Below are 27365 nucleotides of genomic sequence, written 5' to 3'. Positions count from 1 at the left end.
CAAGGAAAAGAGATGCAAAAGGAGGAGCCAAGAAAAACCTTCTCTCAGAGGACCGCACGAAAGAGTAGAAGGCAGGCTGATGCCAACATCAACAAACACAAGAGGCACCGACAGCAGACAAACACATGACGTACCTCGGCGGGATTTCGAAGGTGACGCCGGAAAACGGGCTTGATGGCCTGGTAGAGAGCAGCGGACTCGACTGTGACACGGAGCGGCGCCGGCCGCGAAGACGCTGCCTCCACTACACACTCGACACGGCGCCGGCCGGCTCCGTCTTCCTTTTGGCAAGCGCAGCCAACACCCGAGCGGCCGGATTAGACACCAAGAACGAAGACTCGGGCCACAGTTTTCGCGAGGCGGTGCCGAAGGAGTAGCACAAGCAGCGGTAGGTAGTCCGCGGGCTCCGCTTGACGGAAGCCGAGCGCAGTCGCCGCCAGCAACAGAAACCGCGAATGGAATGTCACTAACTCGCGCCCGCGACTGGCACAAACACAGGACACACACACGCACACACACAAGACGAGAACAGAGAAGCCCGACCGGCGCAAGCGACAGCACCGCCGCCGGAGACGACGCCGCCACGAGAGGCCGGCGCAGTCGACAGACACACTAGGGGAAGAGACCCGACTTCCTCGCCGCTCGATACGAGCGCAGTCAGCGGCAAGACTGGTTCCGAGCAGCAGGCCGCCCCGTCTCCGTGGCGCCGGCCGACGCGCTCGCATACGCCGCTGCCAGTGCCCCCAGCAGCACGCGGCTGCCTTTCCGTAGTGACGTCAAATCGACGTCACGAAGGCTTTTCCATCCCGTGGCCGCCACCGCGGGAACCGTGCGAGTGGGCGGAGCCAGATGCCACCACGGGGCGGAACGGAACGCGCTCCTCCGCTCCCGCGCGGAAACAAAACAGCAAGGAAATGTCTTGAAAAAATAGATGCTAAAAGCAAGTAGCCCACGCACGACTAGAACGTCACTGCGCTGCCGCTTGGGAAAGCGCCCAGTGAAAGCGACGACGAAGGGGAGGGGGCGCTGCGGTCGTATACCACGCTGGTTGAGCGCGCTTTCTCCCACTTTGGGCGCCAGACCTGCACTGCCACAACAGTGCCCAGCCGTCCGTTCTCCCCCCCCCCCCCCCCCCCCCCCCCCCCCCAACCCTCATGCCTTTTACTTCTCTTTCGCTGCGTACCTGCGGTGGTGGCTGCTGCGAACGCTGTATTTTTTTTTTCGGCCCTCACTACAGCCAGGCACCGCACGTACAGGCTTCCCTCCACCAGCTAAGAAGGGCGGAAAAGCGTTTTGCCAAGAACTTCTTCCGCGCAGCTCGTACTGCGCCATCAGGAAGTGTGAAAAGCTTTCAATCGCCCGTTTCGCCCAGCGCACGCTCCACCCCAAGGCTTCGCCTAAGGACTCCCGACTAAAAGGGGCAAGAAATCAGACAGGGCAAAGAGCTCAGAGTACTTTGCCGTGGGCGAAATCACCTCTCGTTTGGGTCCAAATGACGCGTCCAATGAAAGATAAACTCACTTTGTCTGCAGATAAGAAAACCAGCAGGGGCGAGAGAAAACGACGCCGAAATAAGCTACTTCTTCAACGAGCCGGGCTCTCCAATTCGAAACGCCCCCAAAAGAAGCGCCTTCTTATTAAAAGCTATCGGTTTCCCAGTCCGACAAAGGGCCGCCGGCCTTTCAGTTTCGCACAAAACTGATTCCAATACGATCCCTATTTGCATTTGCCGCCGCTCTAGAAGACCTCGTTCGTCCTATAGAAACGACTGAAAATGATCGAAGCGAAGGCCGAAAGCTCGGAGGCGATCTTGCTGCTGTTTGTAGACGAGCGGACAGATGCAGGCAGTGGAAGAAAAGAAAAGAGCGAATCCGATCTTGCGAGACCGCGGCCGAGTATCGTTAAGCGAGAAAGTATATGTAAGCATGCGGGCGAGATCATGGAGAAAAGAACCCGCGGCAGCGGCGAGTCGGAAACACGTTCGCCTTGTGTAATGCAGCGATCAATAATTCAGTGCCGCGTGCGAGATTGCGCTGCAGGGATGAACGGCAACTACACGGACCGTCTTACAAGATGGGCATCGCAGAGAGTGAATAAAAAGGGGAAGTGGGCTCGGAATACCGCGATGTATAGGAATACGTTCCAGGCGGCGCGCATATTCATGACGGTAACGCCAAGGGAGAGTTAATGAGCAAAACGGCGTCCTTTGTTTGTTTCTTGCGTATTAGGTGACTAGAAAGTGCACTGTCGCAAGGGTATGCAACGAAATTGCATGAGTTAAGGGCAAGATCGTGCGAAAGGGAACTGGCTATCGCGTTGTAGAGTTTACCATGGCTTACGTTCACAAAGTCAAGGGCTAAGTTGGAGTCTTGGAAGTGATAGGAATAAAGTTGATTAGCGAAACATGATCACGAAAGGGAGGTATGTCGTTGCAGGAAAGGGGGAGGGCGTATAGGACGTAAATGAGAAAGGCGTCACGCTGTGCTCGAGATTTGACAGTCTAGGTATACAAAAGCTAAGTAATATAACTTCAAGAAAAGGACATCGTACACCCACCGGCCTACCACACTGTGAAGGCCAGTGGTGACGATAGCAGCAATTGTGACAGAAGCCTTCGACAACGTCAAAGCGAGCGCTCACTAAAATGAGATCGGAGAGTGCTGCCCTCTGCGGCATGTCTGCTAGCAGCAGGCAAGCCGTCATTTTCTATGCGACACCGCACTTTGATCTTGCCCGATGATCAAATATAAACAAAACTGCATTCAGACAAAAGTAGAAAATACCACTGTCCCGGTCTCGAATTAATAATACGCGAACTAAGCAAACGAAAACAAATGCGAGCGGGACGACTAACCCAAAAAGGAAGCAGCACGCCCATGCGCGAAGAGGGGGAGAGTATATATGCTCATGCAGAATGGATCACCGCCTGCCAAGCCCGGCCTGAACATCAAAGCGGAAAGCGAAGAACGCATTAAAGACATGCAAATGCCTGATATGTCGGCAGTAACAACACGCCGTCGCACAGGCATCGATCAGGATTTGAGGGCGAGCGCATACCGAGCGAAGAGTGGAAAGGAACAAAGAAAGCAGGAACCATACAAAGAAAGCAGGAACCATATTCCCATTCATTCTTAACTGTTTTTTTTTTCTCTTTTTTTTTCTTTTTTTTTACGCAGACGGAGGTCGGCCGCTCCTGATGTGAAAATCAATAGCCCAATTCAGTTAGCGCGCACGGCACGCCACATCGAGTCTTCGTCAATCTGTGAGCGCACTAAAGGTGCCCACCGGCAGCTTCTCCCTAAAGTGCATTTCCGATCGTAAAAGCAGTCAGTCTGTTAGTGCAGAAAAGAAGGACAGACGCCCAAAAGTTTAAACGGCGCGAATGCTTACCGCAAAAGATACGGTGTAATGGATCTGCGAGAAGCTGACAGCTGTCATATATGCACGTAAACATTTCGAACTTTCTTTTCGACGTGCAAATATTTTCTGTCTGATTCGGGACAAAACATAAGACGTACAGAACCCGAGAATACACTGCGGCAAGCATAACAGGCCGCGAAGCAGAGCTCTCGATCCGCTAGCTGCGCTTCTAAGCCACCGCTAAGCGATAACTTCTGCCACGATACCGCTTTGAAGCAATCCCAGCGTTTGTGACTGACACGGCGTTAATTAATTGCTCTTAATTATCTCGCATATCCTTCGGTAAAAGAAAAAAAGAACGCTAATAGTTCTAACAAATAAATCGAAAGAAGCGAAAGCACCTAACACCGCGAATTTTTTGCTTATCTGCGAACGGAAGTTGCTGGCATGGGCTCCAGAAAGAAAAAAAAAAAGCCGCAAAAGACGATCGGTCGATATGCAAAAACGAAGCAAACGCGAGAGCGATGATCCTCGATCTGGTGCCACCCGGAAGGCACAGGGGAGAGTACTATACCAATCCACGAGGCCGACGGGAAAACAGAAAAGAAAAAAAAAAGAAAAAAAAAACTCAGGAAAAGGGGAAAAAGGAACAACCGGGGGGCCGAACAGAACCCGCTTCATATATATATTATCCCTACGCGTAATAACCTAGACGACAAAAATCATTATTTCCCTGGTGGCTTCTGCCCTTGCTTGCTACGGACAAGGCTGGAGGAGGGCGGCGGGAGGTGTGCTCGCTGCGTCAGCTCCGCGGTGTATTCAAATCGCATCAGTCAATTACCGTACAGAGCGGGAGCTCTGGCAAGAGCCCGGATGTTCCCTCGCGCGCGCGTGGCCCACGGCGCAAGGCACGTGCTCACCACGCATCGCGAGGCTCACCAAAAAGGAGTAGCGGCGATCATGCATGAGCTGACACCCAGATTTTTAAAAGGCTCTGCGCCGAATGCGCCCACCCTTTGTGTGCAGCGATGGGGTTCATTTATTTCGCAGTCGAATTACGCGCTGTATTACGCTTCGGTTGAACTGCACACTCGTGCCCCAATCTATCGCAAAAGCGGCTGTACGCGTGCGAAAGAGACAGTTAAAGGCCTCTCCCCCTGCGCACGATCGAAGCCTAACGCACGAGGATTCCTCTCGACGTGTAGAATACGAATACGACGCCCCAGCTAGGCCCTGAATGTGATACCGCATGGGCGGGCACAGATAAGCGGTCTAATTTACGTTAGAAGTCACCGATGGGAAACTGAGGGCGCCAGTATACGGTACCAATATGCGTGAAGTGGCCCTCAAATTCGAATGAGGCTGTCTAGGAAAGAGTTCGATTACGTAAACGCTGACTGTTTCAACGACGGCCATTAAAATATACGTGTACAGAAGGAACAAGCCAGATTGTGAAGTGCGGGTCCACTGCGCACTTGCGGCAGTTTTAAACAACAGAGTTACGTCCCGTACATCTTGCCTTCGGCTTTCGAAAAGAATGTGTCACCGCTATTCACGCCACCAAGGGCTTCTATTAAGCGTTTGAAATCAAGACAAAGTACTCTTGTAGCTTTTACCGTTTCAAAGAACCATGTGCTGAAACATGTTTCATCTCCCCTGTAGAAACGACGTTCCAAAAGCTGTAAGCACGGAGGGGCGTGCCTCCAACAAAAAACAAAGTTGGCCTTTAATGAGAACTAAAAATAGGTAGCAGTTATATTTAATTTTGCATTTATAGAAAAACCTTAGCCCTTTAAGCAAAACCGAAAACAAAGACAGTGGCGCCACGAAAGTATGCCGCCAAACACCGGAACTATTTCAACGGCCTTCGAGTTCTGCCGTGTAGCAGCAGCACAACGTGCTCGAGTTCAATCACGATTGAAAATCTCGAAGGTTATCGATCAATCGCCTTTGAAAATGACCGCGTGACAGGGGTATTAGACTATCTGACCATTCTGCTTCCTCCCCTCTGATAACAGAGGTAAAAAGAGGGTAAACTCAATAGAGAGGGAGCCTGGACCAGCAGAGAGCGAGTGGAGACAAAGGCACAGCTTACTTACAGGTCCACCCTTTTGCACGCGTGGATTTATGAGGCAGCGGGATCCGCGCTCCATGAAGAGGAGCATTATAGGTGAGAAAAGCGTGCCTGAACTCAATTTAGCTCTCGGGATGAAAACGAGTCATTGAAAACAAGAAGCACATGCGACTCACATAGTTCAGTAATGCATAAATGCGCAAAAATTTATGCTAGAGAACACGCAAATAAGTCGAGAACGAGAAGAGACATAGAGAGGTTTCTTTGCCCTCGGTTGTCATCCCATTTGCGCAGCATTACCTTTCAAGGGCAAATCCGCCCCGCACCCGCTGAACGACAGAGCAAAACACAAGTAGCCGAAGTAGAGGGCGAAACCGTGCACCCCTCCGTCGCTTCCACGGACATGGCGGACTATTTATGAGAGGAGTGAGAGGTGCGATACCGTGCGCATCTCTTTGCTCCAAACTCCGCTTTCCCATGCCGCAAGCCAAGGAGAAAGTGCACCCAAACGTCAGTAAATATTCCAGAGCAACGAAGCCATCCTAGCAAGCTGCTTAATGTAAGCTCGCTCACGAATCTGCTGCAGTACCAGTCTACAAGACATCTTGAGCGCAACAACCGGGCAAACGAGTAGTGACACCGTTGGAAAACAAGTCGCGTTCACTTGCCACCTCGCTGAGGCGAGCTCCAGCACTCTCCACAGGCGATGCGCGACCACACGACCCCGCGCCGTGCTAATGGATCTACAACGGTTAAAGCTACGCCCCCCCCCCCCTCCCCCCCTTTTTCCCCCACTCTTATTTGTGTTTATTTTATTCCCACAATGTTGAGAAGTCAGAGTGCATGAAACCGGTGCCTTTTTTTTTTATTCATCTCTACTTTGTTTATTTTGCATGGACTTGCCCACTTCCCAAGAAATTCGCCGCACATTCTTCAGATTCGCGCTCCTGCGCATTTTTATCCACTGCAGAGCCCACTTCGAACGTCCGACGACGCATAAGCGAACCGAGTTCAGGCGGCAAGCCCCTCTACGACACACGCACACTCCAAGATGTTATACAAATGAGCACGCTTCCTCTCCACAAGCACGCAAGTATACGAACACACACACACACAAGAGCACAAACGCAAATACTTGCGCACCAACTCGCACGCACAAACAACACACGAACGGGGGTTCGTAAAGGCGGGCTTCCACGGTGGCGCTTTCGCAACGCCGCGGCAGGGACAGGCGGCGCGGTCATCGCATCAGCGTTGAGCGCTGGCGACAAGGGGCTCTCTCTTCGCAGCGAGCGCGAGCATGGAACGGTGCGGTGTCACCACCGTGCCATCACCGCATCGGTGGATGCGCGTAAATGCGCAACGCGCTCGGGCAGGCGCGAGCACGAGCGCGAGCCACGCATAATCAACACACTCTGCCGAATAACGTTTCGTCAGCTATATACATGCACACATCTGCGCGTGCTGACGCGTATATATATACACGCGGTCGACGGTGCATGGGGTTCGTACGAGGAAATTACGTGGCCGGCCGTGCGCGAATATGTATGTGCGCGTACAATATGCACCTACATATGTATGACTAAAGCGCATCGATGCGCCCGCAAATTGCGCAAAGTGACGGGGCACCCCGCGTGTCGCCGGCATTCCCGGCCTTAAGTTCACCGAGCGCGTCGACGAAGTGCATGTATAGGATGCCAAGGTTGGGATGAGGAACGGCGGGCATCAGAAACAGCGAGTCAGGTAGTTTCGACAAGCGCGCTTCGGTCGGAGAGCCGATGTACCACTTTGCGTTACCAGGTGCTGGCAGAAGCCAGTGTTGGATGGCCCAAAAGCAAGGAATAGGGAAGCAAAAGGCGACCCTACCGGCGAAGAGAGAGAGAGGGAGAGAAAAACGCTCCGAGCTCTAATCATGGTCCTAACTTGTAACAAGCAAGGAAATTAGACAGGCTGAAAGTAAATGTCCCCGTTCGCAAAACGGTACAACAGAAACGCGATAAAAACCTGGTTACTCCCCACAACTCGAAAACTTAAGCTCGTTCAGTTTCTGTCGTAAGACGCCGAGTGCACCACCAGTTTTTGCTGTGCCAGCTGGAAGCGAAAAGATATCTGGCTAGAAAGAGGCAAAAAAAATAATAAAAGTGCAGCGAAATTCTGAAGGTTTGGGCCAAGCTAAGTCGCACGAAACTACAAGCTGCTACGAGCCAAACTATAAACTTTCAAAACGCCCCTCCATCCAATGTCTGGGGGCCAGCGGAACGCGGAAGTTACGCAGGAGGTGGCTGGGTGTTTGGTGACGCGGGCCACAAAAGCGTCGCAAAAAAAGCCCGTTATACCAGGCATCCACATCTGCCATTGTGATTAACGATGCAGCAGTAGAACCGCTTACAAACGTGTTCGCCTGCTGGAAAGGCAACAAAAACACCACACGCTCAGGTCGCCTCGTGATCCCACCGCACATGCGGCAGCGTACATAGTACACGCGCGCACGATGCTTTGTGCATTTATTTCTACATTCGCACGCACAATGGGCGATGCTGAACCGTGCACGTGTTGGGGCTCGTGCAGCGCAAGCCAGCGCCTGCGGTGAACGGGAAAACGCGGGCGCGTGCGCCACGCTCCACTAGACGGCGCGCGGTGTCGTGTATCTGCCATCACCGCAGCGAGTCCAATAGGAACCGCTTTCATTTCCTGTCCCGTCTGGCAACGTTCATTTTTCAAGCACCTAAGACAGCTGCGGGGTGTTTTTATTAAATATAAGCCACGACCACAGCTATCCGCACGCCCCAAAGCTCGTCCAGAGATATACAGCCACCGTTTTCCTCTTTTCCCTGCTCCCCTTCCCTCCAAACAACACGCGCAGACCACGCAAAGAACAATTTTGCAGTTTACGACGTTAGCCTCAGAAATGCGCCGTGCCGCGTCATTTCTTTCCGGAGGAAATTGCGTATGTACCGCCGACCGTCATCTCAGGACGCCGCCTGACGTTCCGCGCATGGGCTCCTCTAAACACAGAGAAGAAAAAAAAAAAAAAAAAAAAAAAAAAAAAAAAAAAAAAAAACGCCTCACTGGTGCCCATTCCAGATATCTCTCCGACGAAAAGCAAGCAATGGGGTGAAGCATGTTTTAAAGTAGTCCCTCCTCCCCCTTCCCCTCTTTCAAAAAAAAAAAAGAAAAAAATCGACAGGCAATCGATGAGCCGACTTGAAGGGAATGCGCTAATATTAGGCTTTCAGTCCAATTTGCACGACATGATACATCCCAAGCACTTCTTTACGCTGTTACAGCTAGCTGGCACATCGGGTTGTACAGCGAGCTTACGAGTTGCCCACCCATTCGCAGTTATGGCAGCTCAAGCTGCTTTTGTTCGAAAAATGGCGATCCAAATGATCGAAAGACGCGTTGGAATGCGGGTATGAAGTGCTGACGTCGGCTGCACACCGGCGCTATTGCGAGTTCTCAGAAAGGGAGAAAAGGGCCCGAGCTGATCAGGAAAGGTGCGGAAGAATGGTGGGCCAGAGTTTCGCGTGGCCGATTCACACGACCGACCGACGGTCCGCGTATTAACTGTTCACATGTGCGGACCGCGTGTTTGAGTGCTGGGCTCGTCTTGCCTAGCCTGTGCAGAGACGCGTGAGTCGTCTGTGAACATATCTTGACACACTCACTACCCCCCCCCCCCCCCCCCCCCCTCATCTCTTGTTAAACCATGGCAATGACAACAGGAAGCTGGCGAACCTGGCAACGTCTTCTCTGCTGAGGCAAGCTGGGGGAGGAGGGGACAATACAATGCGTCCCTTCAGAAGGGTTAGAATATGCTAGCACTGTACGCAATTATTGTGTAGCAGTTCGTCGTGCGGATGAAGAGAGGGACTCGTTTCTTGGAAAAGAAAGTGCAGTGAAGTCCTCCTATTTTCGCGTGGCATCGTGGCGAAAATGGCGGCCGAGGAGGCTTCGCGCATGCGGAGTAGCATTATTAAGATTTGGGTGTGGGGGATTAAAACAGAGCACGAGGGCCCAGCCAAGGGTTCTACGTTACGCGGTCAGGTGCAAAGCATCGGCTATGCTGAGTAAGGGGTTGTTGCAAATTTGAGTTTTACCTTCTTTACACCTTGCTGTAAAAATATCTAAAAGTGCTAAAAACTTTCCCCTCTAAATTTAAGTTTAATCCTTCGTCACTCATCGCTATCATCGCGGATGTCGTCCCAAAGTCTTCTCTGACGGGTTAGCTTTCGTGTCTTCGCCAATCATCAACTCTGGTCGCCTCCATGGCCTCAGGAAATTTACTCCAGATCTCCATCCCGAAAACAGTTCTAAGCGGGGACATCACAACGGCCGCCTTTTTGTAACAATAATTCACACTTGCAAGATCCTACTCGGTTTTCTCTCGACAGCCGGACCCCTTGCGCTCTTCGAAAGCGCTGCTGTTCAGCTCGCCGCAAGCTAAAGGGCCCCGACCACACGAGACTTCGAGCACCGCACAGCGCAAATAAACAGTTAAGGTAAGCTCGTACACAACATAACCGCATCAAGAGAAAAGGGGCATCATCAAATCAACTACCTTTTTTCTCCACCATGACCTTTCCCAGGCAGCCACCCACCTGGGCTGTTCCAATAGCAACATCCCACTCAGGGCATGTATTCCTCCGACCGCGTCCCCATTTCCGAATATGGTTTCTACATGTCCGATACCCAGAGCCACTTGCTCTACCATCTAATATTCAACACTCAGGCCGCTTGTTTTCACCACGCCTCAAATGACCAGAACACTTCTTTCCCCTGCCTACCCCGCTTCCGACGCGAAAGCGGCGAAACTAGCCTTCGTAACACAAACGTTTCCCAATATGAAGTTGCATTCTTTTCTTTTTGGCACGGCAGCCTTAAGGGTTACGTGCTTCAAAAAAACCTGGCCGTCGTCTTTGTCGGCAACGCTCAAAGGGAGCGATGGAATCATCCTTTGAGCGATGGAATCATCAATTTCAAAACGAGGTCAAAAATGTTCGCGTTGGATTTCCAGCAACTAAACGAGAGTAATTGCGCTGAAAAGAGAACAAAGCTGGACCTATAATTGTCCACCTTTGACTATATGGTCAATTGTGAAGGTGCGCACAAGATGATGATGATGATGATGATGATGATGATGATGAGCTCTTTATTTACTCCCAAAGAAGGGGAACCTGCCGAAAGACTGGTTGCACTGCTTAGAGAAGGTCAGCAGGGATCCCTTGGGATTCTGCGGCCTCCAATGCGCGCAAAAGAGAACAGGTCTCGATAAAGCGATCGCGTTCCAATCTTAAAGGAGAAGCTTAAGAGTACCCGAACTCCTTTTTCCGACCAAGGAAATCAAATCGCCGTAAGCCATTTTTATGCATCTTGTTTTCATGCGTCAATTCACTCGGCGAGAGCTTGCCGACCGCTTTTATCATTCGGCTATGGCGCGCGACGTACCGTGTATCAGCCGGTGCTACTAAGCAAAATTTGCACCGTAGTCACAGCAATAGCAAGGCGTGGACGCTAATGGCTTAAAAAGAAGCTAAAATATGGTTTGCATAGCCCAGACGGTAAAGCTCACCGAGTGTAATATTCCGATCGAGCCTATCTATGTAACCACAATGCGTGTAGGTAGAAAAGTAATTGTGAAAACGGACGTTTCAGAAACACGCTGTCAAGGTTAAGTATTTCGCCATAAAACGAAGAACCAAAGTCCCCCCCCCCCCCCCTCCCCCAATACACACACCTTTTCTAGAAGATCGATGCAAAGGCAAACAAATAAAACAGAAATCGCACATTCCCTCCCCCATGACGCCTGTATACACATTCGGCACAAGCCGGGCGCCTGAGAGGCTTAACGATTTCCCCTGATCCATTCCAGACAAGCGAGCGCGCTCCGTCAACGCCTGCATATGGAAGCGGCTGTGCGAGGCCTCGTTGTGCATAAATCAGCGGCGAGCCGACGCAAATGAGCCGATATAATGCGCGAAACGACAACAAACCAATTCGAGAGACGGACACAAGGGCCAGGCGCTGAAACGGGAGCTCTGCCGCTCTTCCCACTACCGATGCACACAACCGGCCGTTCTCTGTCAGGCCAAAGGAGGCCCAATCAGTCACCGTAAAATTAGGCCGAGATGGGCGAAGAGTTCGCGGTATGCCACAAGAGGAGGAGGAAAAGGAGAAAGGCGAATCCAGTGCGGCGGCGGCAGTGCGCCAAAGAATTATCGCCAGAAAAAGAAAAAGAAAAAATGCAACACACTATAACGCGAATAGGAAGAAAGAATTGCGAAGAGACGAACGAACCGCGGTGCGGGTTGTTGGCGGCAGAGAGGAAGAGGACGCCGCAGCGCCCACTTCTCGGAACGGAAGGAACGGCTGGCGTAGAGGCGATGCCTGGAGACATGAACCAGGCGCCCGAACGCCGTGCCAGCGGCACGCGCGCGCGCCGCGCAGCGTTACTACAAACAAGAGGGCCGTGGCGGGACCGTCGCGGGCGGCAGGGTACCAGACCACGCTGCATGCGACGACCGGGCCGCCATGCCTATAAACGGCCGCACTCGCCGGCTGTTTGCTCTGCGCATCCACGCATGCTTTTACACAGCCGGTATCGCGAGGCGCGCCATATATTTGAACGACCGAGAAAAACGAACCACACAAGGCTTGTCGGTCCGCGGACCGCATATTGCATGTTCACGCGTCACTACTATGTGAGGCACGCTTTCAGTCCGGTCCTACCTCATTCCAAATAATGCGGACTATGATTGTGCCTTTGCCTGTCGGTCGCTCCGGTACACTACAATAGATTATTGTATTCCTACCGACACCCCCACCAATTACGGGCGCGAGAGGCTCTTAGGAGCACAATTACCTATTATAGCGCGCATGATCCTGATTGGACAAGGTCGCCACTGCCCTTTGCAGTGCTGCAAACACCTTGTGAAACCAAGTGTAGGTGCGCGCGCGCACAAAAGCTCCTTTCCTTATTGGTTCGCAGAGTTTGCTTGATGGCTTTCCCGACCCCCCCTGGTCAACTTCCCACCTCCGCACCACTTTCCCGAACAATCACCACAGTCTCACAAGCTGTTTGCAGCAACGTTTGAACGTTTGCAGCACTGCAAAAGGTAAGGGCGTCTCGGCCAAGTCAGGATGATGCGCAATGTAATAGGTAATAGTGCTCCTACGCGTTTCTCCCGCCCCGAATGCAATACACAAGTGATGTCGAAATCGTCGTTTTTAGTAAGAGTGTTTCGGTAAAGAGGCGGAAGTCCAAATGAAAATCTGGCGGCAAGCGTAGGCGAGCGTGAACCCAAGTCAATCGCGCGGATTTCGTAGCTGATATATGTGTTCAATTATTGTTATTTATGAATAAACCACCAAACTGAGACACTAAATTATGGGTTGTCGATTTGCTTTTTTTTTTTTTTTTTTTTTTTTTGTAATCAATATTTACTTCAGGACGGGGCTAACAATTTCGCGTTATAATATATGTGCAGACAAATTTCCTTTTATCCCCACGTTTCGCGGTTTCCCTGAAGTACCCAACCACGGTTAAGGCCGGGTACCACCTGTGGCGGACTTGATTTCCCGAAAATGATAGTTTTTACTACTACTACTACCACTGAACCGGTTTTTCGTAGTTACTGAAACTTCGCAGAGTAACTGAAGCAATGAAATACAGTACACGTGTCGACAGTACTGTAGCTTATGCTAAAAGCGGCATAGATCTTGCACAAGGATGGCTCAAACACCTGTCGAAAGAAGAAAAAACGAGAGAGAGAGAGAGAGAGAGAGAGAGAGAGAGAGAGAGAGAGAGAGAGAGAGAGAGAGAGAGAGAGAGAGAGAGAGAGAGAGCAGCGTCACTTGTGTCGGGCGGAGCAGAAAACAGTTTTTTAGAGCACCTTTCGCGACGCACGGAAACTTCCCATCAAAACAATATCGCGCCGCGCAACCATTAAAAAAAAAAAAAAAAAAAGAGAGAGAGATTAGAAGAGTTCAACGCCGCTGAACCGAATATTGAGCGAAAGCAGTAGGTGCGGGTGAACGAGCATTATTCTTCTTTTCTTCTTCTTCTTCCCCACACCACATATAAAGCGTTGCTTTAACCAAGCCGTATGAATGTGTCTTAGTGGCCTATAGGGGCAACGTGAATGCCAGAGTCCTGGCAGGCTGATTCTGACATAACCGTCCCATGTGAAACGAGAGACCCAAGTTGGCAGCTCCGGCCAGCTTGGGGTCGTCTACGGGGGTCGTCCAAAGGTCAAAGGTCAACGGTGGTCACCGCCGTTCCACGCTGAAGGCTCAAACTGCGAGCAGTATTGCTTTCGCAATAAAAACGCTCGGCATACCATCGCCGTCGCGTAAGTTGAGCGGCATTGCACCAGCCGCAGGCAAGCGTTGCCACGCGGAAGAAGTGTGCAAATAAACCGTCCTGCAAATTGCGCAGCGCCGCAACTGCGAGTGCAGCAGCAGTCTTGCTTTGAGATGTCTAAAAGAAAAAAAAAAGAATGAATCTGCCTCAAACGGCACAGAAAATCATCAGCCTTTTCCGCGTAGAAAATCAACCGAATCGATTAGAGAGACTATACTATATAGATTACTCGTTCCACTGACACGAACGAGCGCGTTTCCGAGCAACAAGGAATTATCTTGAAATTCTAATACATGCGCAGTAGAGCGACGTCACCTCAATTTGTCTCAACCAATGAAAAACGACCAGAATAAGGTCAAACATACTACGGTGTTACGTGGGGGGAACACACCGCCTGGCAGCCGCATAAAAATAAACAAAGAATAACAATCCCCCTACAAAGGGAGCTAGCTGACACTGCATGGTAAACTGAACACAGGGTCGCCCAAAATTGATAATGAAAAAAGCTACGATGATAACGGTTGTTATGCAGCGCCGCACGCGTCGCGCTCCTCTGTTGCGGCCGCTGTCAGCGCGCGCATGCACATAAAGCGCGCTAAGCAGGATTAAAGGCACCTTCCGCGAGCGCGAACAACGCACGCGTGGTTTCGCCCCGGAAGAGTCTTCGTTAATCACGCCGTAAATACATCGCTCACATGGCGGCTCGCCTGCTGACCTCATAAGAGCAGCATCCCTGCTACACTGCAGGGTGCACTATAAATGGCCATACGCGTAAGCATCAGCGGCCACTGTACATCCGATAATAAATGATGCGGCGGCCCCCGATCACGCCCTCTGCCAATGAAATACCATCGAGGAGAAGGCATGCCGGGCTCTCTGGATGGGGCGCTCGCGGACGGCTCTGCTTAACTGGACTTTCCATAAAAGGGAGCAAACTTACACAATCGAACGAAAAAAAAAAAGTTCAAGATAACCCTCCCTCACCTTCTCCCACAGAGAGAGAGAGAGAGAGAGAGAGAGAGAGAGAGAGAGAGAGAGAGAGAGAGAGAGAGCATGTCAGGCTAAAGCCCCCGTCAGCCTTGACTTTGTCAGCCCTGCTGAGCCTTGGCGAAACTGACTGGGGGCCGTGCTGCCCGATAAAAAGCGTAGGCGGAACATGCGCAAACGCGGTTATCTCACAATAGCCAGCATATGTATACTCTTCAAGCACTTGCTAAGAGACGAGATATGCATCTATATGTTTCTAATGCGCGTGTGCTTGGCAATATCGAGTGGGACAAAAGAAAAAAATTACAAGGGTTCAAAGCTGCTGAACCAAATATTGAGCGAAAGCATTAGCTGCGGGTGACCGAGCGTTCTTCTCTTTTTCTTCTTCCTCAGCCCACATATAAAGCCCCGCTTTAACCAACCGATATGAACGTGCCTTATTGGCCTATAGGGGTAACGTGAATGCCAGGGTCCTAGTAGGCTGATTCTGACATAACCGTCCCGTGTGAAACGAGAGACCCAAGTTGGCAGCTCCTGCCAGCCCGTGTGTCACGTGGGGTGCGACGTCACAGCGTCACGTGGGTAAGACGTAACTGCGGCCGGGTCACGCGAAGGCTTGAAAGTGCGAGTAGCATTGCTTTCGCGATAAAATAAGTGTGTCGAGCATGTAATGAGTGGTCTGCCAATCCTTTCAAAACAGGTCGTCGGGCATGAGCTGCCTCCTGACTGGTAGTCTCGTGATCTCAGCGCAGAAACATTTCATCGCACAGACTTCACGCAGACTACAATCGCAGCTAATAAACAGGTGAGTTTAATAACAGGAGTGGGAGGACATACATCGCATCATCTCTACAGCGCAGTTACCGCATACCCATCCTCTTCGGCGTGAACAAAGAAACGCGACGACAAAACAACACCCAGCCCGCTGGCGCAAGCACATCGCACGCTATCCACTGCCCAAAGGCGACATGCCCACTACGCTTCTCAGCTGCACGCAAACAGCGACGCTTTGTTGCGAAGGGGCCGTAACTCGAACACAACACGAGATTCCCGGCGCACACCGTCAATCTTGGTTAGCTTCCAATTAGTGGCACCGCTGGCGGGGGGGCGCTTTGGTTTCGAAAAGGCCAGCACGCGCTCCCGTCATCAACGCTATTTACCCGCTGGACACAGATGGGGATATAACATGTCTCCCTCATTGGTGGAACGCACTGTACATAGAGCCACCTGGGTGGAGTCGGTTTACATAACACGGAAGGAAACTGTGCACGCTCCCTTCGGGGCTTCCATGACTGGACAACATGACGGCTTGAAACGAAGGACGTACGTGCCGTGGCATGAAACTCCCTGACACGAGCTGTAACGACGAGCCGCCCTTGTTTTCCAAGTGCGAATCACGCGCACGCGAAGTTGGCGAGGTATAATCACGCTGTCTGCGGAAATTTGAAATGAATACCATTTAGCGAGAGAGGGAAACAATGGTGGGCGCTTCTTCCTCTCAGGGCCACGGAGGCATGTAAATTAGGTGAAACGCCAGCCAGAGGACGTAACTTTATGGGATAAACACGGGGCCCAGAACACGGAAGCTATGTTCGCCCTATATCGAAAGCTGAGCCGTTTCTTCATATCCAGCATATGTTTCAGCTGCGGCGCAAATATGACGTAACGACACAACGCGAAGGATGTCATTAAAAAAGAAAGATGAAAATACGCGCGTGTACGTATACGATGTCTACCGTCACCGCCTCCTGCAAAGCGCACAGACTGTTTGTATAAACCCGTCAACGGATAGAAGGACCTAACCACACCTAACCACGCACCTCGCCCTTTTGGCGCCAGCTTCTGGCGCATGCCCACTGGCACCCTGTTATTCGCCTGTCCACTAAACCGATAGGGCGACGCTATTTACCTAACGTGACGATGATTCGAATATATTACCGCCGCAGCGCCAGCTAACTAAACTAATCTAACAAGGCGAGCGCTTGCGAGGGCACAGAAAAGAAAAATGTGGGTTATGCTGGAGGAAAAAGACGACCTGAGGTGAAGACAAGCAAAAATTAAAAATAAAACGCACGCACGCACGCACACACACGCACACACGCACACACACACACACACACACACACACACACACACACACACACACACACACACACACACACACACACACACACACACACACACACACACACACACACACACAAAAGGAGGCTTCCAGGCATTGCAAGGTATGAAATGGCATGAACCTAGAAGATTAGATGACATTTATGTAATGATTACCGCTATGGAGGCGAAATCAGCGCCCATAAGGTGAAACCAGTGGCTTTTTTTTTTTTCGTTTTTTTTTTTACCATTTTTGTGCCTAATAAAAGCATCGATCTCAGCCAAATACGGATTCTTCGTCATAAGAACACGGATACTTAAAGGTATAGATGCGAACTGCATTACGTCATAACCGACCCTTTAATCACTATAGTTAGGATCGTAAGGCATTATGAGTGTAGCACGTACGTACATTCTCCCGTTTCTTGTTTACTGATTTTATCTTTAAAGCAAACAAAAAAAGAAATGTTTGTCGGCGTTGGAAACTGCCAACCCGCCTTGAACGGGATGAGCTGCAGCAGGTGGAAATAAAAGGGCCAGGGGGAAAAGACAGGGAGGCGATAAACAGGATGGATATAAAGGAAGAATAGGGGAGGCAGAGAGAGTAAATATATACAACTATGCACAAAGTCGCATTCACAGACATACGCGCGCGCACTAATTAAGAAAAAAAGTGCATTGAGCGTATAGCACGCTCTCTGCGCAGTTCCGGGCGGTACAAAGCGGCTTCGGCAACACCAACGCCCACGCCGGCAATGCGCCGCCAGCAGAACCATCGAAGGTTCCCGATACCCGATATCGTACACGCGCGTATCCTGGCTCGCGGAAAAAGGAGTGAAAATTCCAAGTCAAGGCCGCGCATTTAGACCTCTTCACTCAGCCCGAGCCCACGGGGTCCGATCGAATTACACAAACAACGTAAAAAAAAAAAAAAAAAAAAAAAAAAAAAAAAAAAAAAGTCGAGAGAGAGAGAGAGAGAGAGAGAGAGAGAGAGAGAGAGAGAGAGAGAGAGAGAGAGAGAGAGAGAGAGAGAGAGAGAGAAACGGCGACAACGATGAGAGGCACAAATGACCGGTGTGGCGGTGGAAGAGCACGGTGGTGCGCGGAAATATATGCGCCAAACTGTCGGTTTTCCAAAAAGTCGCAGCATTCGTACCAAACGCGGTAAAAAGATGAGAAACGAGCTCCATTAGGAGGACACGCGATACGCTACTTTCTCTGCGGATGGTAAGGGTTTTAACGCGTAATAAGTGGCAGCATCAGCATGCTCCATAACAGAAATACCCGTACGTGCCTTTTGAAAAACAAATCTTGATCTGGTCATGTTTCTCGTTTTCGAAAGTGTGCGCTTTGGGCAGGTATAAAGGCCCTTCATATATTTCCATTGGCGTCACGACGCCCACACAGAGCTCACATGGGGCAGCCCGTTCTTCCTACAACGCTTTCCTTTCATTTTTCTTTTTTTTTTTTTTTCCTTTGTGACCGTTGTAAGGGCGCTCTTTTTCAATCAGCCCCGTAAGTGAGCCTGACCTGAGAGTGCCAGTAAACATCCATTAGTGATTCCGCTAAGCCCCTATACATAATGCCAGCTTCCTGAATGTAAGACGAGACAGGCATTTTACGCATATGCGAACGCAGGCACGCATTGGAATGCATGCGTCGGCGCAGAGTACATGCATCTCAACTTCCTGAAAGAAAAATCAGGAAGAGGCAGCCTCCTCCGGTGAGGTATTCGTCGACCGTTAGGTTGCACAAGCAGGAAAGGTAAGAAAAGCGCGCTCCGGGGAGAAAAAAAAAAAAAAAAAAAGAAGCGTTTCCCAACGCCGGTGCAGACAGAGTGTCGCCACGCGTCGAAAAAGCGCACCGCACCCGCATCCTCTCCCGCTACGTGCAGTCAAGGTGCGCAACACAGCGGCCCTCCCGGCAGAGAGAGAGCCAAGCAAGAGTATGCAAGCAGATGCGCCGAAGAGTTTTCTGGCACAAGGATTTCGGAGACTAAATCTGAGCATGGGTCGATGAGGTAACATCCTCAGTGAATCCCTTTGGTGACAGGCGACTTAGACAACACTCGGAGGGTACGGAGCATCCCCAAACGTCATCAACTATATATTCTTCACGTTCTCCCCAAATATTATTTTCTTTTCGAAAAAAAAGGGGGGGGGGGGGGCTAATCGCCTTTCTGACCCGCACTAGAATTTTAAACGATGCCTCGAGCTACCACCCCACATAAAAATGGGAAGGGTTCGACGCTGCTGAACCGAATATGGAGCGAATGCATTAGCTGCCGGTGGCCGAGCGTTCCTCGCGGCTGTTCCAAGGTCAAACGTGGCCCTTCCCGGGACGCCGCTATGGGCCGAAACCTGGCGTTGCATTGCTATCGCAATAAAAATAAATAAAAAAAAAGCGCAAGAGGTACTTAGTTTTCGTGGAGACATCGCAGTAAAGCTTCTCCCGCCACAAATTCATTTTCTGGAGCTCCGGCTTTATGAGCCCTGACTCGCATGGAAGCGTCTTTGGCCCGCAAATTCGGCCCGAGCGTGTGGAAAGCAGGCAGCAAGGTAAGTTTGGCGGAGCGGTCGCACGTCTTTCACTCGCAGACCGAATTCGTGGGCAAATAACGCTTCCTTGCGATCCGAGCTTGAGGATAGGGTGGCCTGGACCCCACCGGAATAGTGGGGGACCACGGATGGTGCCCCTATTCCGGGGTGGTCCAGGCCTGCTACGGCCAGTTGCCAGCTATGAAGCAGTCTGCCTTATCCTCTTTCTTCTGTATGCATAAATCTAACTACTGACTCAGCGGCAAGGCATTTTCACGACCCATTAGGCGCCAAGCATGCTTTACCAAACCTTCGGTTGCCTGGTTTCACCAAATACCAGACTACCGCTCACCTATACCCGCCTTCTATTATGACCACACGAAAAGGCGCCCACAAGCGAAGCGTGCGGCGCGCTAAGCGCACAATGGTCTCTGCAACACCCAACACTGGGCCGATGGATGAGGCCCGTTGCGCAAGACTACGTGCTCGCCAAGGAGCCAGGGAACGCAGAAGCGAGGAAAGGGAACTATACGTGCCGCTAACACAAACGTTCCGCAGTGCCAGTCCCTCGTGCATGCACGCACGCACGTCCCAGGTAACAAATCACCGCTAAACCAGCTGTGCGCGTCGTTCCTCGCGCCGGGGCCCAACGAAGTGTGGCGGGCCTCTAGGAAAAAAACGGAGCAGGCGGCGCCGAGTGAAACGCAGGGGTAGGCAGCCTCACGAGTTCACGGTTCGAGGGCGGTGCAAGCCACGTCTACTACATAACGTCGCTGCTAACCGCCCGGCTAATTGACCATTCCTCTCCCATGTCCGCTGGTCAGAACATCACAGTCTCACAGAGCGGCATATCACACTTATCAAAAAGTTTCTTATGCGGAACGCTTACCGGAAAGGAAAGGGGCTGCGGCTACATGCAGTGCTCGGAACACCTGCGAGCGGCGAGCGATTCGGCTGGGAATAATAACTACCGCAACTGCAGCATCGAAATGGGTGAACAGAGTTAAGCCATATTCGCTTAGCGTCCGACGTGTGGGAAATAGATCACTTTTCCGCATAGTGACTCTATAAATATTTGTTTTATAAGAGAGTTCGCGCAGCAGCTCGGGTGGAAGACTCGTGCGTCTTACTATGCAATCTTTGTGTTGCGCGCTACAGAGTCGCCAATCTTCTCTGGGGCAATCGGCAAATTAGACTCCACCGGATATACACTACGATCTCGTCGGAAGAGGGAACAAAATTCGCGCATGCACATAATAAAACACTCTCTCATGATGAGAAATGACATAAGAGTCGATGTCAAGTGCTTGGAGCTTGGCCAGACGAAATGGGCTGCGGATCTGCCAGGTAGCCTAGAAGGTACAGTCTTTGTCAAAAATATACGGCCCAAGGGGTTCGCTTCTGATCCTTGTAATGGGGCTCCTGGAAGTAGTACTGGAATAATATGTAAGCTTGAATAGAGTGAAGACGAGCTTTGTCAACTAGAAAATAATGAACTCTGTAGGAGCGCAACGAGCCCCGTTATGGGGCTCAGAAGTGCAACCTTTGGGCTGCATATTTTTGACAAAGGCTATACTTCTTCAAGAGTGCTGTGCAACACGCTGAAGCGAACGTGGTGCTGATAAAACCGAATAATCACCGCTTTCGTGAGACGGAAAGGCCTGAACCGCAAAGAAGAAAACGCGTGCGGGCCAATCAACGCGTGCCGGGCACGCACCCCTACCCGCGCTTCCAAAGTACGCCCGAAAAAATAAAGTGTGTGTGTGTGGGGGGGAGGGGGGGGGGGGGTTGCAAGTAAAGAACTGTTCGAGCCTCGGCTGCGGCGACAGACCACCCGGACTGCAGCGTAATCGCCACAGAAAACGGCTTAAAGACAGAGAGAGAAAAAAAAAAAAGAAAAAAGCGGACGACACAAAGGTGCAAAACGGGATGAGGGGAGGAACACAATCACGAATAATAGGGAATGGCAGCGCTCCTGTCAACGCAGCAATCCCGGCGACACGCGTTTGCCAAGAGCACACAACACGACGGGCAAAGACACGCTTCCGTGGGTCCCAAGTAGAGAAATAAGGCTAAAAACTCGCAGGGGAACAGCAAGCAACAGAAACCGAAAGAACCGGCCCATGGTCCTATTCAAATAAACGCCATTCCGCTATTCTCCGTCCACGTGCGCCACCGAGGGGGTTTGTGCTGAGCAACCCTTCTTCCGGAGGTCTAATCCGATCCGGGGATTAGCGGACAGCATGACGAGAAAAGGGGCGGGGGCGAGACGGGGGGGAAGAGCCCCCACAAGACAAGCGCAAAAAGAGAGGTGGACGAATGTGGCACCGCCCGACGGCGCATGTCAGACGGGGATATTATACACTTTTACGGAAGCCCGGCGGTTTACCGAAGAGATCAAATGGCGATTATACACGCTTCCCGCCGCATAGGGGGATTACAGCCCGCGGGGTTTAGTCCCCGGACGAAAGCCGGATTAGGCAGGGCCTCAAGCCGCGAGGAGAAAGGGGTGGATACCCTGGAACGACCAGCGGCACCCCAAGGCTCAACGATGAAAGTGCTTCCGGACCGCCACTTCTCCATCGGGGCGAGGAAGATGCGGTAGCGGTTGTTGTGGCTATACTCTCCCATCCAGTTCCGTCTCACAAAAGCAAGGGCTCCAGTGAGCATGTCCACCTGCGTCACACGATCTGCCTGCCTATACTCCGTTTCATACATCAAATGCAACACGGCAAAAGCTACAGCTCGTGTTTGCGCTCTCCGCATCCGCGATGAAAAATAGTGCCTGCTCTTGACGAGAGCAAATAATAAGTTATTTTGTCTGCAAGCTTAATACATCTTACATTTGCCATCAACTTCATAAAGAGCACCTTTTTTAGGGAGAAAGGATCGGATTCGGTGAATTTCTATGTTTTTATGTCGTTTTCGTTCGTGTCGCGTTTTCGCTTCCCCCCCCCCCCCCCCCCCCCCCCCAAACCTTGCCAGCTGTGACACTAGATGGCGCTGGCTGTGCCCTCTGCGCTGCGCATCTCTTTTTGAGAAAATGGTTCTTCGGTGCACATTTTTTTCTATAAGATCCGCACTGCGAAGATGTCTAGGCACGTGAAGCAAGTTATTGCAAACGTGTATGCTCGGAATAGAGCCTGTTTCTGCAAGAACCACTGGGCCACAAAACGAGCGTGTAGTGATATGCCTTTTTTTTTTTTTTTTTTTTTCTTTCGGACTACTTGCATAGCTTTCGCTGCGTTGCACCTGATGTATGAAACGGAGTATAGAGGACATTACCCTAAACTTAACTCATTGCACAGCCTATCAGATGACGCTGAGAATAAAATAACGACATACCGTGTCTACGGTGTCCGCCGCTTCAGCTTTAAGGAAAGCCCTCCCTGACAGATGTCACCGTAAAAATATCCGCAACGTCATCGGTCAATTTCCCCGGTGTCTACTGGAGACGGCGACAGAGGTAAGGAAGCGCGCTGACAGGGAAGTTGGCTTCCGCAAGCCACACACACACAAAAAAAAAAAACAAAAAACAAAAAACAATCAAAACACGATAGAGAAAGCGAACCACAAACCGTGACCCCTGCACCGGCGACGTGCGGAGCGACCGTCACGAGACGGCGCCACATACGCCGAGAGGGCCTTCCGAGGAATCGTTTAGTGTGAACGGAGAGAGCGGGGGCAGGCGCACACGCGGCCGCGCTCGTTCTCGAGAAACACGCGTCGCCGACGCCGTCGCGCGGCGCCCGCTTCCTCCATTCTTCGCTCCAGTGAGGAACAACAATGGCAGGCGTCGTGTTTACGGGTACGCGAGCGCGCAAATTTCTGTGCGCGAAGGACCAACAACGCGTGCCGAAAACCGTGCGTTGCTGCCGCCCCATGAGAACGGATAGTTAACAAATAAAAAAAAAAAATCCCCGGCGCCTTTTTTTTTTTTCATTTATTTTTCTTGTCTTCCTCGCGCAGGAAATTCTTGTCTGTCTCACGAAATGCCTGCCACCGTTATCATGACAGTGGCATCTGAAAGCGGATGCTCAACAAGCGACAACAGCTTCTCGTCGAAGAATGGTTTGTTACCCCGTTATTTGGAGAACCATGATAGCTCAGTACGTAGCCTGATGTCCGCCGCAAATTGCAAAACACGGACGAAAAAAAAATTTACACTTTTCTCAGTATGAGAAATAACGAGAAATAACCTCTGTACTAACTCCTGAAGCAGCCTTCACACAAGGGCCAGCGACCATTACCGCAGACGTTTAAAGCAGGATTATAACAGGGATACTCTGGCCAGCGGAGAGAGAAAGGTAACCTTGGCGTCACCCGGACTCATTGCGTTACACGGCGATGCGGGCGACAGTGGCTGATGAGTTCTATGCGGCTTTCTCCAAGCTCTGCAGCATTTGCGGGGAGGACTGCTAATGCGTGGCGCGCAATGTACAGAATACCATTCAATTTGGCTACGGCGCCATCATCGGCAGAAAGCTAAGCGACGCCTCGTAAGACATGAACGGAACCAACAGTAACAAACAAAGCGAGAGACACTTCCACAGCCCTGCCAAACTCTCAATTCGGCCGATGCCATTGTCGAATAATACCGCCCTGTGTTGTCTCTTCGCCTCTGTTCTGTCTTTTCTGCGGCACTGTTCCTTACCTTATTACCATGTCCCCCCAAATGGCCTATAACCACGCTCTTTTAAGGTGTCATCGTCTGGCGCCAGCTCCAGGATCTCCAATGCCCTAATATTTTACACCAGTACCGTTTCTTCCCCATACAATATCCCCAACACTTTCCGCAGCTCAGCAATCGTAACCCAACACTGTATGAACCCAGCAGAGGAGCAAGCACCCATCTACTGGCATTCTTTCTCCTATTGGGAGGCTGCCATGTTGGTTTCGGACCCGAACGGACGTGCCGGAACGCGACAGCCACCATAGTCGCGGAACGGGGACTCACTCCGCCCGTCCATCAACGCTTCCCCTTTTGAGGCAAAATGGATGTTTTTACCACCATCATCACAGCGACAAAAAGAAGACGCGGTCCAGATGACGATGACACAAAGCAGCGTATCCTCCCCACGCGCTCGGGCAATCAACACTAATCGGAGCTATATATTTCCAGGAGTTCGTCAAGTCGCGGCACTTTCTCTCAAGAGTGGATACGAAAATATCCACTTCGCTCCTGCCTATAATCGCACTCTCTGATTCACCCATTCCCCCTCTGTCGGTAATCAACTTTGAAATCTATCCCTCCTTTTTTTTTTTTTTTTTTTTTTTTTTTTTTTTTTTTTCTGAGTGTGTGTTCCGAAAGGATAGGGGAGAAGGGGAGCGAAGTGAAAGAGGTCGTCGTCTCTTCAGGCCCGCAGCCCGCCAGCATGGCACCTGGCGGGATGCCACACGTAGGCAAGCAGGAGCACTTGCAGCCTCAACACGCCCTGGCGACGTACAGAGTGATACAACGAAGACTCACTGTTTCGAGCGCCAGGCCGACGATATCTTGCCGTGATGCGTTCCGCTTTCGGACAGCCAGGCACGCCGAGCCAGAGACCTGCGAGACAATAATGCAAGGAGCTTAGGGTAAGGCGGCAATAGCGGGGAAAACGAAAAATGTTCAAAACTGAGAATCTCGTAAACTGATATTTGCCATTTTAGGCAAACCTCGTTTCAACTTAGTTCCCCTTTCTTTCCTCTCTAACTCTCTATTTAGTTCCCTTCCTATACAAGGCACGCAACTCTAAAGATAACAGCTAGAATGGGAAAAGAACGAAGATGCTGACGGATAGATAATTAGTGCACTTGCAGATTCAGAGACAGTAAAGCTGAGAAAACCTTGCAATACGAATGAGCTATTAATTGCATGTGCATCTAACAGCTAAGAATATCCCTAAAAGACGCTAAGTATCAAGCGCTCAAAATTCCAAATTACAAGCCAATCTATTTAACTTCCCTTTTCGTTCGAGCTTACAGTGCTTGTGGCCATACCCGGAGAGGGGGACACAGCGTCATAGGCCCTGGTACCTCAAGAGAGCCATAACACGGTAAACCTAATGGCACATGTTGTACTGAAAGCTCGCAAATGATACCGCCGATGCAGAGAAGCACTAAGAGACGCCGTTAGCAACGATAAAACGCTTCCAAATTACACAACAATACGCTGACGGAAGGCACTGGCCAGCAGTAAGCATGCCACGTGCCAAGTCTCTAGCAGTCACATTAACGCCATTCTCTTGACAGCAGACCCTAAACTTTAATCGATGTTTACTGTAACCGCACAGCCAGTCGGCTTCGGGGGCGGGGTCTGCGCGCAAGTGGAAAAAAGAACCGCGGTCCTCTTGGGCGCGCCTACACTTCTTCCGCCAACCGTAACCGGCTGCGGCGCCCTGGAGAGACGGAACTGTCGTTCTGGGCGTAATAACAATAAAGCACTCAGTCGAGCCAATGCAGAGCTCTGCGTATATCGAGCAAGGAACAAAGAAAAAAAAAAAGGATGCGAGTAATTCGAACAGCGGGCTCGAAGACAAGCACGTCCACAAAGGTATATTACGTGCTGGGGCGCCCTTTTCAAGGGGCTGAGTGACCCTTGGCCACCGCCTTTCGCGAACGTGACCCGCCGTGAACTCGAGGGCGACCACCGGGCTGCGGCTGATTCAGAACCCCACCGCAAAAAGAAAAGGAACACGGAAATAGACCGAAAGCTTCGAAAGAAGAGGGGGGCCCGGCGTGCCGAGGACAAAAGGCAGAATGAGGACCGCATAAATCCAGTTGCGGCGCAAACGACGGGCAATTTGGGAATTTATAAAATGACTTTGGAAAGACACACAAACAGAGAGGGCAATGGATAGGTGTGGACAAAGCACTAAGCTAAGCAGAAAAGGGGAGAAATGGGGGGGGGGGGGGGGGGGGGGGTGATACGAAGGAAAAGCGAGCAGCGTTTACAAATAAGCAAAAGCTGCAGCATAAAAGAAAAAAGGAAATAACGGCGGGCGGGAGGGAGACGGTACCCCAGGAGAGAATATGCTTGCGCTGAGGAAGAGCCCTGAGTTTGGTGGGCGGCCTCGAGATAGGGCAATGTAGCTGTTCCTTCCAGCCTCCTCTCCCAACCTTCAATCCCCTCCCCTTGACCGCCTCTTCATCGGTGGAATCATCCGCTATCCATTAAGCCGCTCTCGTGCCGGGCGACCAAACGAGAGGAGAGGATGAGGAAATCGGGGCGCCTAGGAAACAAACGGACCGCCATCGAGCCGAGCAATAAAAATAGTGAACAAAACGGAAAAAAAAAAAAAAAAACGAATGCGCACCTCATCGCGGATAGCCTGCCCTCCCACCTGACCTCTCTTACACATTCTTCCAGCGGATTCCGCTTCCATATCCTTACAGGCCATCTTGGGTTGCTTCATCGCGGGATTTCGGCTTCCCCTCCCTCTCTCCATTTCCGACAAAGAGAAAAGAAGGCCAATTCCTTTTGTTTCGGGACGTTGCTTAACGGCACGGCCACTTCGCAGGGGCTCAGCTCTACCCTCTCCCAAAACTTCACTGGCACGCGCACATTTCCTTTCAATCTGACCCTGCACTCGACGAGGAGAACCCAACCCTGCGCTTTCCGAAACATCGGCCCTCAGTCCCTGAGGAAGACATGGGCGTGCAGAATGTGTGGGCGGTGTGCTGGAAGGCGGCGGCGAAAAAAAAAAGAAAAAAAAAAGCCAATTTTGACCCCGCAAGACGGTGAGGTACCTCCAACAGCCTGCGCGGATTCGCTCACAGGTACACACGCCGAGAGCGATGTTTGGAGGTGGGGGTGGAATTTGGAATCAGCTTTTCCTACCGACCTCGTTCACGTTTAATCTTCCTTGATTCGGCTCCATGACGGTACCCGTAGGGCGCACCGCGCCTGCCATTTTACCCTGCGCATTCTGCAATGTTTCAGTCCTAATCTGCTTGGGAG

The 27365-nt window shown here is 51.2% G+C and overlaps 1 protein-coding gene across 4 annotated transcripts in view; it reads right to left on the bottom strand.

Annotated features, from left to right (window-relative positions):
• LOC146182138 (uncharacterized) overlaps nt 1-27365 on the bottom strand; it is a 184537-nt gene that overhangs the window by 65079 nt on the left and 92093 nt on the right. For 3 of the 4 annotated variants that reach the window (XM_084577145.1, XM_084577148.1, XM_084577146.1), the window contains one exon: nt 24894-24971. The gene's annotated coding sequence lies outside the window, so the exon portion shown is untranslated. Of the gene's footprint in view, nt 1-134; nt 684-24893; nt 24972-27365 lie in introns of those variants that run through there. The other variant, XM_084577147.1, reaches the window with a different exon arrangement.

This window comes from Amblyomma maculatum, chromosome 8 (assembly GCF_055883805.1).
Source record: "Amblyomma maculatum isolate TAMU_Amacu chromosome 8, ASM5588380v1, whole genome shotgun sequence".
Lineage (NCBI taxonomy): Eukaryota > Metazoa > Arthropoda > Arachnida > Ixodida > Ixodidae > Amblyomma > Amblyomma maculatum.
Note: the sequence above shows the minus strand (reverse complement) of the source record. Positions and strands in the feature narration are given on the sequence as shown.